The following is an 11211-nucleotide window of genomic DNA, read 5'->3' on the forward strand; positions in this document are numbered from 1 at the left end:
AGTTCCCTTTCTCGCGATTTCTTTCCAGCACTATTTTCGTGAAGTGGCCGGAACGAGATAACTGGCAGCAGTGAATGTTCCTGGCTTTCGCCATTTTTTTTTAGTTATTGTACCTGCCCCTGTGGCCACATTTCGAACGAAGCAAAACGCAGAACCCTCTGCGTATTGCATATGAGATTAAACCAGATGGCTGAAGGTAATTCCGACCTTCCGCTGAAAGCCCACAACGTTATTCGGCGCGTGCAAGCCCATTAGCCCGGTTACTCTCAAACGCTGAATGCGCGCTATCTTCACTATGGAAGAAACATGCAAATGGATTACCTTTTCACGGCCCTCAGAGAAACCGGTTTGACTAAGCTGTAAAGGTGAGTGTTAGTGAACTCTTTCCCGTGGTGGTGAGGGCAGCCTAGTCCCTAAAAACGGCAGCGTCCTTCATCCCTTTGTAAAATTGTTTAACATTGTGAGTTGCTGGGTTTTGATAAGCCCCAACAGGGTTTAAAGTTTCGTAAATAATAATTATCAAGGGTGTATTGTTAAAGCTATTTTCTGATATAAGCTGCCATCGCTCCAAGTCACAATTTCAGAACTGCCTTCGGCCATTTTTATTTCCACCTAGACCACAGTGAATTCGTACAGACTTTTAGTTTAGCGCTACCGCTTACAGCTACCGCCTACCGCTACCGCGCGAGTGTCAGTACGCATGCGCAGATCACCCCAACGGCGACAGATGGCGCCACATTCCTGTCAAATTTCAGCGGACGCCGCACGCGGGGACCAATCAGTGCGTGCTGTGCTGACGGTGCGCGGTAGCGGTAGACGGCCGCCGGGTAAGCGGCAGCGCTAAACTAAAGGTCTCTGTCCGCGCTGCGGCTAAGAATAGAAGCGTTGATCTCGTGCTGGGAAAGCATCTCATTCTCGAGGCAGCTTTGACCTCCTCGCTTCCGTACAGTTTGCGCGCAGACACAGCGAGGTCATCGTGTGGCCGCACTGAAATACGCGCACACTGCGACATCCAGAAACAGAAAATGCTTGTTGTTTGGCAAAGAGAAGGGAACGCTGCTCCCAGGCAAGCGCTTATTCAGTAGTTTTCCCTTGTTGCAAGTCCACTTTTCGGAATGGACAAGCACAGCACGAGGACACAATGCAAGGTATGCGCTGCTGCACCACTACAGTGGGGGCTTTCCGATTCTGGAAATACGGAGCTTTGGACGAAAAGAACGTCAATAAAAGGCTGCGAACAATGTCAAGATATCTGAGTATTTATATCTTCTTGAATGGGCGGCGACAATCTGTAAAGCAAAGGCACATGAAGGCCCGACGAAGGTGCCAGTGCAAGATTGAGGGCACAGATATCACGGCTCATGCTTTGCAATCAACGTAACCGAAAATACAAATACACAGTTTGCATAAGCTACACAATCATCACAGAGCTGTCCTCGTGAAGGACAACGACATTACACTGTAGGTAAAATTTACGCGGAAGATTCCGAATACAGAGGACTCCAAGTATACTGTTAAGGCCCGCCCCTGTTCCCTAGTCAGTCCACGTGTGCTTAAATGCTCTCCTGTTGGCGTATCGTACGGTTCGTCATTCGTATGTAGCTTGTTAAAGGAGGGCAATACAAGTCTACGTACTCTGGGCTAACCTAACCTGAAACAGTGGCCGCTCGGCATCGAGTGCCGTAACTATGTTAAAGCACTGCAGCCGCCTGTGCGCACGCATACTAAGTTTATAGCAGACAAGACCAGAAAACAAGGCACTAAAAATTTGTGTGGCACGATAAGCTATTTAATGACTGCCGCGCATGAGGAGGGTCCGTGATTCCGCGACGTTTTATGCATAATAAAATGGTGCACGGATGTAACATTCTTCCTTTACAGAGCAAAGTTTTGATAAGGCGTTGTTTCCATGCTCAGTGGAACGACTTGAAATTTTGCTCCCCTCGTCCCGATCGCAAACAAACCACTTTCACGCTGTCGTCTACACTTTCTTGCACTCCGTTGTTGCGCTTATCGCTCTCTGCCGGCGACGTCAAAAAAATAGGCGCGTGCTGCGCTCAGCGCGGAGTGGGTTTCCTTTATCAGGAGCAGTCACTTGTGCCGAGTTAGCATTTTTGTTGCTGTTTATTTTTCTTCATGAAATGTGAAACCGGATGGCTGGCGCTCCATCATGGAGGAAATAAATTCACGCGGGTCAGCGTTATGTACGTGCATCTGAAGTATGCCTTGGTGGCATGGTCTCCTAGTCAAGGGGTAGGGAATTTTCGTATGTATACCACTGTCTAGCCAGCCGAGGCGTCAGCGCCAATTCCTGCTACAGCGGCCGGCGGAGGGGTAGGGAATTTTCGTATGTATACCACTGTCTAGCCAGCCGAGGCGTCAGCGCCAATTCCTGCTACAGCGGCCGGCGGAAGAGTAGGGAATTTTCGTATGTATACCACTGTCTAGCCAGCCGAGGCGTCAGTGCCAATTCCTGCTACAGCGGCCGGCGGAGACTCAACTAGAGCGTCGTGTGGTTGTCGTGACAACGTTATCCAGCAGAAATTTTATTTTACCCGAGGATTATTCCAAGCACCGCAGGTGAAATAGGAGCAAACTGAGGCAATAAACATCGAAAAAAAAAAAAGAAACCTGCCGCAGTGGTCGAATTCGACCACTACGGCAGGTTTTCTTTTTTTTTTTTTTTTTTTGCCGATATTTATTGCCTCAGGGCATAAAAAATGCTATGAAAGATGAGTGTTTCTCGCGCTGCCAGCATGCGCAGGATGTCATGCGTTGTGTTTTTTTTTTTTTTTTTTTTTTGTTGTTGTTATAGGGCAGCTTTTTTCCAGTCACCATGTGCGTCGAATTACTTAAAACAGAAAGTAACTGAAACATCTCACCCCTGACTTGGGTGGCATATGATGCAGTGTATAGGAGGGCTGACTACACGTGCATAGAAGTTAGGTAAGTATTACGCCGTCGGCTGTGTAGCCGATAAGTGCCTTCAGTGCGGTCACTAGGAGCAAGCGAATGGCCTTAACAGCAGCTATAACACTGGGCGAACGTTGCGCCCATTCCCTTTCCCCCGTGCATTAATGTCTTATATCAGCGGCAGATAATAGAACGTGGGATTACACTTGATGAGGGCCTTAGCGGTTTTTAGTTTATTCGGCAGTTCTCTGTTTGCGAAGCACTTTTCACTAACACTGAACAAAAATATGAGTGCTTTGTCGAAGATGCTGAATCAACTTGGCAACCCGCATGTAAGAAGAAATGAATTCCAAAAAGAATATATCCGCACAAGCTAGCTTTCAAAATGCATGCATGTTGGGATTACCTGAATTCGAAGCAAACTGTGCGAGAAAAACGGCTGGCGAGAAATTCCGACTTCGTTCCCCCCCTCCGCCCTGCTCCTGCTTCCATCTGTTTACCTATTCGGAAACCTCGCGCCAGTATTAGAAATGCCGAAATGGGCTCCGCACCTTATGTAATCTGTTTTGCGCGAAAAATATGTGCGTGGAAATTAAAGGTCATTTTTCGCACCTCCTTTGAGCCCCTGCGTAACCTTCGGAGAAGCAACTCCCGTTTTAGCTCCGGCCATTTATTCATATCCATTTGTTTCTGATGACACGACCTCTTGGGTGCTCGACGTTACAAGATATCATCTGCTGTGTTTTTCTCTGCAGCTCAAATCCAAAATAATGGAGCTGCTGCGGAGTTGCACAACGTCCTTTGCGAAGAACTGGTCCAGGAGAAAAGCTGCTTCGCTCGCTGTGCTCCGCTTTTACTTCAGGCTAGCTTGCTAAGTTCTTTTTTCTACTTCTCCCGTGCTTCTTTTTCTTTTTTTCTATTTCTCGCCGCCCTTCCCTTCGCATTCCCGTTTCGATACTCTCGTTCTCACAATGTAAAGGCTGTAAATTCTGCATTAGAAGCGCGAATCCTGTTTACTCATCGATCATCGTAATATTCTAGTTTCCTAATCCGTCGTATCGCAGCCGGCGAAACATTGCTGCAGCTTTTCCGAGCAGCTATAGGAACACGAAATTTTTAAGATGTTTAGCCTCTTTCTGCGCTCTGCGCACGTTTTTCGCGCATTCTTCCCCTTTTACGATCTTTTGTGTGGGGAAGAGCCCAATAATTGTATCGGTTTAGTTGATCAGATCCCGCCTCGGCGCCATTTCTTTAATTTGTTTTTCACTTTTTCAAGTATAGCGCATCTATTATTATCGCCCCTTTTATTTAATAGCTGTTTCTTATGCGTCGATGCTTTAAGGAAATGATCTATGTAATCTGCTTCAGCACAGCGCACTAGCGTTTCTTCTCTTTACCCGCTTCGGGCTGGGGAAATTCGGGTCGCAGAAAAAATAAAGGCAAGAAAGCCGATCGCTTTGAAAAGAACTTACGACGTGAGTCCGTTTCTCCTTCATACAAGGATTTTCACCGACGCATGAAAGGTTCGAACGAAAGGAGAATATAATTTCTGGCCAAGGAGTGAAATAGAGAAATGGGAGAGCGCCCGTACTTTAGCGTGTCATATCTCAAACGTCATCCTTATCCAAAACGCATATTTCACGCGCTTAACCCTTTCACTGCCGGGAATGATGGGCTTATGTATATCTTTTGCACGAAAGAACGCCTGCTTCGGAGGGCGCACGCGTCTCGAAAATGTGTGACGCCCGCAAGGCGGCTCAAATCGGGGGGAAGGAACGCCGTACCGGTGGTGGAGAGGTAACGGGACAGCTGACGTGAAAGGGTGTGCCTCTGATGCTTTGAGAGCCCTTTGCGGCCGGCAGGGATTCCTCTGTTTCTACCGCTCATATTGCCGCCGCGCGCTTAATTCTTCGCGGCCGCTTCGCAACTGCGTGGTGCCCAGTGCGAACATTGGGCGTCCCTTTTTTTTTTTTTTTTCGAAGGGCTGCGTCGTCGCACTCTGGCTGCTGCGCCTGTCGCTGCTGCCACCTGCGCCATCCCCCGTGCACCCTGCGTTCCTCCCGCGCGCGCGTACATGCACGCGCGCACTGGCACATGATTCATGCTCTGAGAAGCGCTAATTTATCATCGACGCTGTTGCCTCGTCGTCCCCGCTCGTCTGAGTGCTTCGTTACGTAGCACATGTACTAGTTGGGCCGAAATCTGTGCGTACCCCTGCAGCGATGCGAACGGCAAAAGAGCGACCCATCGCCGTGCGTATTCTTTCGTGTCCAGGAGAGCTGAGCATTACTCTAATCCGAGCCCCCTCCCTTACTTGTGCCCCGCCCGGAGAGCTGTGCCCTTGTTGAGAAAGATTTATGGGAGGAAGGCGCAAAATCGAAAGAGGACAAGACCATTTGCGCGGAATTGCTTTCCGATAAAAGAAACGTGCACAGCCCGTTTTCTTTATTTCGGTCGTCAGAAGAGGCGAGCATTGATCTCTCTTTACTTCAACGGAGTCTTCTACGAAGCGTAAATGGCGGAAATATAATGTGAGCGCCGTCCCCGAGACTTGAAGAAAGTGTAAACACGGAGAGGAGAACGCAACACGGCAGGTTGCCTTGAAGATACGCGAGACAGCACTGAGAGGGAGGGAGGACGTTAAAAGCGCAAAAGCGGTATTGACATTGTTCCGAAGCGCATTTGTTTCGGGGAGACCATTTTTCCCCCGAGTTGAATGAGCAGTAAACAAGCGCCGACATTTTGAATGGTTCGGTTTTCTAGCTGGCTCGACAGTTGAGTGCATTTTGGTGATATGCCCACCTTCTGACTCCCGCTTTTTTTCTCTCGTCCTCGACACGTGTATCGAACGGCGTTAACACGCAGGAAATGTCGCAATGATTGCGTTTCACCAGCCGCTGGCTGCTCGGCCCGCCAGTCCCGCAGCAAAGACGGCTCGCTGACGTGACGGCGCGCGTCTTGTTCCCGCCAATTCCGTACATATTCGTCTGTTCGCAGTCGTTGCTGCCGTGTATGTTGCCGCCGCTAGTGCTGCTGCATCTGAAGGCGAGAGCGCCTGTTTCTATTTGCCGCGTTGCATTTTCGTCATTGGTTTTATTGCTTCCATTTCAGTGAAATAAAAACCAGTGGTCTCGGCAACTACTGCTGTGTCCCTTTTTTCCGACCTGCTGCATGCTTTGAGCACTTCGCTACAAGTATCTGGCGATGTCGAAACGAATACATGCTTGGAACAAAAGTCGTTGAAATATGCTAACGGATCTGCTACTCGAAAAAAAAAAAAAAAAAAAAACTTCTTTTGACTAACGTTTAACAAACATAAAAGCGCTAGTTTCAACAAAAAATGACACCCTTCAGCGCGTTAATGTTCTGGAGAAAAGTGTCGCGCACCGTAAAAGTGTAATTAACAAATTTAGTCACGAAAATGATGACTTAGAAAACATCCCGTAGGCGCAACCATACAACTGATGCTTTGGATGAGCCATCAGACGAAACCTCTAAGGGATTATTAGCTTTATCCTAATAGATGTCTTCCAATCTCGGAGTCCAATGTGAAGGCATTGATGGCTAGCTGCCACAGACCTGGTAAACGAAATATTGAAAAGGCGAGGTTTGCCATTTTCAAGCTGCTGGACTTTAGAACCAAGCTTGCTGCCTTTAGAAACGAAATTCGAAGGACCTTAGTCATGCATCCAGTAGGAATTTTCTGCATATGTGAGGCAAATTCTAAAGGCTCTGTGGAAGCACTCCGTTGACATTACTGCAGTACGACTCCATTGTAGTCGACAGCATTCGTTGCATATGGGATGGCGCTCCTCGAGACATGATTTTTAGGGGCATAGAGTGGGTGAAGCTGACAACTTTGAAATAAATGGTCAGTGTTTGCCTAATAAAACTGAAGGTTTCAGTTGAGTAGCAGAGTGTTGCAGTCCGTAAATTGTCTGTGTAACGGAAACGTGGCTGTATGTACAACTCCATATCAGACATTAAAATTTTGCCTGCAGGTAATTCAGTTGTAAGACTGGCAATATGGTAAGCGTGGGACACCACGCTATATCCACTTCTCCGTACTACCAAAAAGCTCTGCTTAGAAGCCCACATGGAGCTGGGTTGGATTGTTAAGGCGAAAGCCTTTATCGGCTCATGCTGTCGTGGACAAAGTGTGTCTCACTTTTGCGGCTTTCTGATTGGCCGAGGCGGGATGCGTCCCTGCCATCTGCAATGCCACTCTTGAGCGCGCGCCAAGGAACGCCACGCGACAGGAGCGATAGTGTACCGTCCAAACTCACACTTGCCGATAAAGTGGGATAGATACTGCGCCTTTCCTTTCCTGTAAACCAATTATAATTATATATAGCACTTCAACGAATGCCGACAAGAGGATATAACGATGGGAGGCATACTATAGGATAAGAAGGGTACGTTTTCAGAGACGCCCTCTAATTTTAAGGCAAAAACCATTAATGGCTCATACTGTCGTGGACAAAGTGTGTCCCGATTTTGCGGCAGCTGTCGCGTGGCGTTCCTTGGCGCGCGTTCAAGTGTGGGATTGCAGATGGAAGGAACGCTTGACAAGAGGAGGCTTCTCAGGCTTTCGCCTTTCAATACCTTAGTCACTAAAGGCCCTCGCAATTTTTTCGTTGTCAGCCACGTGTAAATACTACTGATGATGTACTGTACAAGGGGCCAGGGGCTTTTCGATCCCAGGTCCTCCTCGTAAACAAAGGAACATTGAATTTCCTGTACTTCGCGGTATTCGGATAGGCCGGATGAAGATTTCTGATCTTACAACAGTTTTGAGGGCCGTTTGTCGTCCGCCTGGTTGTGAAAACGTGCTTTTCGCACATTACAAAATACACAGCTAAACAAAGACTGCATCACCGTAATATGATCATTGCAGGTAATTTTAATACTTCTTGTTTTATCATACTTTAAGAGGTTCTCAGACAACATTAAATTGCATAAACACCCGTGCGATCTGGTAAACCACTGGCTATAACACACTTAAAACCATAATGCAACAGTTGATTAATAAAGACGAGGTCAAGAACAGAGTTTACTCTAGTTGGGCATTCAACCAGTTGTGTTAAATAAAACTACACAGCCCTATTAATGAGAGAGTCGGAAACAGCCTTGTCACGCCTCGTTGGAGTTATTGCCGTTACAGATTTTGCACGTGCTAACGATAGCGCTATTGTTGAATGATTAGAATCGATCCTCATTTGCCCCGCCGTGGTGGTGAAGTAATTAGTGTGCCAGACTGCTGTGCCCGAGGATGCAGAATTGAATCCCGGCCGCAGTGACAGCTTTTAGATAGTGGCGAAAAGCAAAGCGCCCGTATGCTGTGTGATGCCAGTGCAAGTTGAAGAACCCCAGGTGATCGACATTTGCGAAGCCCTTCACTACAGCGTCTTTCATAGCCTGAGTCGCTTCGGGAGGTTAAACACCACAAACCAACCAGCCAACCAAGCAAACCTCATTTGGTGATTTCCTTACATGCAGTGAGCGCTTTGGTGTTGACAGTGTGTGTGTGTGTGTGTGTGTGTGTGTGTGTGTGTGTGTGTGTGTGTGTGTGTGTGTGCGTGTGTGCGTGTGTGCGTGTGTGCGTGTGTGCGTGTGTGCGTGTGCGTGTGTGTGTGTGTGTGTGTGTGTGTGTGTGTGTGTGTGTGTGTGTGTGTGTGTGTGTGTGTGTGTGTGTGTGTGTGTGTGTGTGTGTGTGTGTGTGTGTGTGTGTGTGTGTGTGTGTGTGTGTGTGTGTGTGTGTGTGTGTGTGTGTGTGTTTAATTTAGTGCGTACGATCTAGCGCGTTTGAAGGTGATCACATCAGGGCTAACCTACTCAAATTAAGTTCCTCGAATACGGTTCATTTCGCGAGAACCATGCAGCAAACGTGTGGGCTTAGCTAGCCGAATGATTCCTTTGTCTTGCACCGTCATGTATGCTAGGGACTGAGCGGTCGTGACGCAGAGAAACGTTTCTTGGTCCGCTACCCCGGAACGAACATGATAACCTCCACATTGCACTAGGGTGTGCTGCTCTTCGTTTGAAGAGATGCGTGAAACATAAACCGAAACACGCATGGTACACAACAGGCGTAATCCACCTCATAAGACGCACCAAGCGCATGCAAAACGCAGTGATAGCCATGATTCACTACTTTTCTCTTAAATCTGAGCTAAAATAGAAAATACAGAACAATTGTACCGTGACTTGACATTGACAACGTTTATTGAAAGATAACCATCGGAAGTTTTGGAAAATGATTATTCGTTCTTCTCATGATTATGCATCATACATGATCAATTATCAATTTTACACCGACCCTATCGCCATCTCTGAAGGCTTCAGTAACTACTATCACTCTATCATTGTACATGATAATGCTACCAACCCTCTTACCCTTTTTTCAACCACACTTCGGAACATGAATGTCCGAGTCTCGAAGTAAGTCATGCTAGGGTTCACAATCTGTTATTAAAAATTGACGGTGCTAAAAGCGAGGAACCTACAATATACCTAACACGTTGCTAAAATGTACTCCGAATGAAATATTCGTTATCTTACAGAACTTTTCGAAAAATTGCTAAACGCGTCAAACGTTCCATAAGCTTGAAAAAATTCCCGATGTCGTCACAGTACTTAAATCTGGCGGTAAATGCTGATAGCTAATCACAGAGCAATCTCTCTCATTTTCCCTTACTACAAACTTCTTGGGTACTCTATTTAGTTCAGTACTTAACTTGTCACAATCTTCTTTCACAACACCAATATCAATTTCGAAATGGTTTTTCCACTTTGACACCGCTCATTGAATTTACACATGGCATGGTTTGCGCGCTATATAAATAGCCATAATCAAATTGACGCCATCTTGAGATTATTCCAAATCCTTCGACGTGGTCTGCCATAACAAGCTTCTGCATAAACTATGCACAGTATTTAACGGCACTAAATTACTTAACTGGGTAACTCTTACGATCATTTCAACCATGCACTCTCATCATCAGGCGCAGCGACCTTAGACATGCCTTAAGATTCCGCGCTGCTACCTCTAAAATCCATAATTTATAATAATGATGCCGCGAGTGTAGTCAGTTACACTGTAGTCAAGCTGTGCCTATATATTGTCACGTAGTGGTGACAAGGCTGTAGACACCAAAAAAAGACACAGCCTTGACAGTACTGAAATTAACTCTTTATTGGGCTGACTTGCGCCAGCAAAAGAACTAAGCAACTCGGCGGTGGCGATAGCAACAAACGTACTCGTCGATCGTCGAACTAAGAATGCCTGTCGCACACATCAACGCTCAATTTAAAGGCGGCTTAGAACCATCTAGATAACGTCGCAAACTGTCACTAGCACAACCTGGAACACTGTAGAAACATACGCGAGTTGCCGGAATCTTCGAGACAGATCTCGGCGCATCTTGCGCGACATCATCATCATCATCAGCCTGACTATACCCACTGCAGGTCGAAGGCCTCTCCCATATTTCTCCAGTTAACCCGGTTCTGTGCCAGCTGCATCCACTTGGCCCCTGCGAACTTCTTAACCTCATCCGCCAGCCTAACTTTCTGCCGCCCCCTGCTACGCTTTCCTTCCCTTGAAATCCAGTTTGTTATCCTAAGCGACCATCGGTTATCCTCTCTTCGCACTACATGTCCTGCCCATACCCATTTCTCCTTGATTTCCACTAGAATGTCAGTAACGAGTTAATTCTGTGACCCACTCTCCATTATTCCTATCTCTTAACGTTACACTTACCATTTTCCCTTCCATATCCCTCTGCGTTGTCCTCAACTTAATTAGAACCCTCTTGGTTAGCCTCCACGTTTCAGCTCCATAGGTGAGTACAGGTAAGATGCAACTGTTGTATACTTTCCTCTTGAGCGATACCGGTAAGCTGCTAGTCATAATCTGCGAGTGCTTGCCAAATGCGCTCCATCCCAATCTTATTCTTCTGGTTATTTCCTTTTCGTGGTCCGGATCTGCGGTTACTACCTGTCCTAAGTAGACATATTCGCCTACTACTTCCAGTGCTTCGCTACCTAATGTAAACTGCTGTTCCTTCCCGAGGCTGTTGAACATTACCTTAGTCTTCTGCATATTGATATTCAATCCTACATTTCTACTTTTCCGGTCTAGGTCATCAAGCATTCTTTTGCAGTTCATCTCCTGAGTTACTCAGCAAGGCAATGTCATCAGTAAATCGCAGATTACTGAGATATTCTCCACCTACCCCTATACCTAACTGCTCCCATTCCAAGTCTCTGAATACTTCCTCTAAGCAAGCTGTGAAT

Source organism: Amblyomma maculatum, chromosome 1 (genome assembly GCF_055883805.1).
Source record: "Amblyomma maculatum isolate TAMU_Amacu chromosome 1, ASM5588380v1, whole genome shotgun sequence".
In the NCBI taxonomy this organism is placed as follows: Eukaryota; Metazoa; Arthropoda; class Arachnida; order Ixodida; family Ixodidae; genus Amblyomma; species Amblyomma maculatum.